This window comes from Cyprinodon variegatus, unplaced genomic scaffold (genome assembly GCF_000732505.1).
Source record: "Cyprinodon variegatus isolate N-32 unplaced genomic scaffold, C_variegatus-1.0 Scaffold46, whole genome shotgun sequence".
NCBI classification, from domain to species: Eukaryota; Metazoa; Chordata; class Actinopteri; order Cyprinodontiformes; family Cyprinodontidae; genus Cyprinodon; species Cyprinodon variegatus.
Window position 1 is genome coordinate 1,878,765 of NW_015150499.1, and position 2,840 is coordinate 1,881,604.

Consider the following 2,840-nt stretch of genomic DNA (forward strand, 5'->3'; position numbering starts at 1 on the left):
AAAGCTTGCGAGATCAGGATGGTCTCACGAGGCTAGTTTGTAGCCTTGCAAAATAAAATAGGTGTTTCATAATCTGATAACAGACCGCTTTGGACCAGCAGACTGAGACGTGATTCAATTACTTGTAAGGACGTAACCTCACAAACCTCATTAGATTAAATCTCATATTAGAGAACCAAAAATATATCTGATCAGGTATAAATGCAGAAAAGCAACGTTTAGTTTTGTTAGTTATCGTTTTTAAGAAGGGTCTAGACTAGCAGTAAGGTGTGACTCAGTGTCACATGGATCTTTTGGTGACTCTTCCAACTGTCTCAACATGAGGTTTGAAGAAGGACAAACAGCATACTTATTGAAAACTTATTGTATTTACTATTCTCAAGCCAATCTAGAACTTTTGTAAAAAGTTGCACATCCTTGCTTTAACAGCTGCATGTGTAGCTGCTCTCTAACTGCAGCCCAAACCCTAACCCATTCACCTGTCATTCTGCCTTCCCTGTGCAATGCGGTTGTGTGGAAATACCTTTCTTTTTTTCCCCACAGTGTCAGTTCTTTGTACGTCAGGAGGCATGGCAGACTGCAGTGCTCCAGCAGAAAGGGATCATGGGTGACGGCGAGAAGATGCAGCAGCATGTGGATGATGATGGTTTCCTGATCCAGGATCTGGTGACCAGGACCCAGAACAGAAAAGGCCAAAAACACTGGATCACTATTTGGACTGAAAATCACTGAGAGACTTCTGGTATCCATGGAAACTGATCCTGAATTATACCAAAAAAGAACTGAACCGGACCAAATCAGATTAACACTGCCAGTCCGCCGTCATGTGCTGCACCCGTTTACCCAGAGGTCATTCAGAGGTGGAGCTGTGAGCTCTTGAAGTTTTTCTATTGGTCAGACTTTTATTAATCTGTGGTTTTTTTTTTGGACATCATTGATTTCATACGGATTATTCAGATTTTGTTAGCTATTGTGAGACTGACTAACAAGAATTCCTATTAAATTTAAGGGCTACATTATAAACCAGTGGAATGCTAATTTAAATACCAAATATTACCACAGAATCAGCATTTCCTTCCATTCTGAGTTCATCATGTATCTGTATATTTTTCTTTTATGCTGCCTGGTCCAGTGCTGTTAGTGTTGTAGATATGGGTGTACAGTTTTATAATTTTGGACTCCCTTTGAAAGCAGCTCCTGTCAGTGCGTCAAAGCATTCACCGCAGTGTAAATGGATGTGCTGTCTGTATGTTGATGATATTAAGTATTTTGTATAGATGTGCTGAATGTGTGTTGATGTTAATAAACTATTTCATATGGATGTGCTGTATGCTGATGATATTAAAGTATTTCATTTGAGTTTTCTGTCTTTTTCTTGACTTTACCAAAGTATTTATTTTTATAATTCACTGGTTTATTAACTTATGAGGTCATGTCAGCCATCAGAGTCATCAGAAGTCCTTTTCACTGATGTCAATACGGTCTTCTTAGATCATCAGACAGCAGCAGATCATTTTAATCCTGGTGGTTGTGTTCAAATGGAATAACATCAGGAAATGCTGGAGGCCCAGTTATCATCTCTTTAAAATATTTGGAGTGTGGCATGGAATATTATCCTACTAGTGTTGTGTTGATTCAGAAGAAAAACAAACCGTTTTCTTGAGAACATATTTATAGGAATCTGGATCCAAGATTTCATGATGTTTTCACCTGATTCTCAAAGTCTGAATGTTCCAGCTTAAGGTAGATTTGTTGAACCAGGACAGGATTGCTGTCCTGGTTCAATGTCGGTGTAAGTTGAATCCTGAATTTCCTATTCTTAGTTATAGTTGTAGCACTTTGACAACCTCATTAGTTCCCTCAAGTGTGAATAGAACCAGTGGTGTCAAAAGTTCACACATTTGTTACTTAATTAGAAGTATAGATACTGCAGTTTAAAAACACTCTGGTAAAAGTTGAAGTATCAACTTGACCTCTTTACTCAAGTAAAACTGAAAAAGTATGTGCTCCAAAAACTACTTAAAGTATAAAAGTATAAAGTAACCTTTAAAAAAAACAACCAGATGCCGCTATATGAATTGAAAGCTGAAGTTTCCGACTATTTTGAAAAATTCTTGGAGATAGGGCCAAGGATGAGGGAGGTCTTGTTGGTCTCCGTCTCCATCTCCTGATATGCTCTCGCCTGTCAGACATTTCAGCATCTTTCAGCACCGACATTGTAGCAAGGCATTGGTAAATGGTATGTACTTACATAGCGCCTTTATTCAAGTGCTTTACACTACATTCGTTCACCCATTCACGCACACACACTGATGGTGGCAAGCTACATTGTAGCCACAGCTGCCCTGGGGCTCACTGACAGAAGCAGGGCTGCTGTACACTGGCGCCACCGGGCCCTCGAAGTGTCTTGCCCAAGGACACAATGACACTGAAAGTCAGAGTCGGGGCTTGAACCGTCAATCCTTGGATTTCAGGGCAAACTCCGACACCCAACGCCACTGTCGCCCCATGGTTTGAAGAACACATGCTTGCTTCTGATGATTTCCTTTACCTAACCAATGAGTGTTTGCCTTCTATGACTCATCCAATCACACTAGTTTTCACTAGATGTGGATGGAGCCAATGATCTGCATTGGATGGAGCACATGACGGGAAATAATTATTTATAAACATTAAACAGAAGCCAAGAGTAACGAGTAACATTTGTTTTGAAAATCTAAGGAATAGAAAGTACAGATACTTGTAATGAGTAGAAGTCAGAAGAAGGAAGAAAAATAAGTAATGGAGTAAAGTAGAGATAGCTAAAAAGTGTACTTAAGTACAGTAACAAAGTATTTCTA

General features: G+C 39.4%; 1 protein-coding gene across 1 annotated transcript in view; it reads left to right on the plus strand.

Annotated features, from left to right (window-relative positions):
• Window positions 1–682, plus strand: part of LOC107082025 (integrin alpha-3-like) — a 46,148-nt gene extending 45,466 nt beyond the window's left edge. The window contains exon 29 of the mRNA XM_015370445.1: window positions 544–682. The gene's annotated coding sequence lies outside the window, so the exon portion shown is untranslated. The remainder of the gene's footprint in view (window positions 1–543) is intronic.
• Window positions 683–2,840: the final 2,158 nt, after the last annotated feature.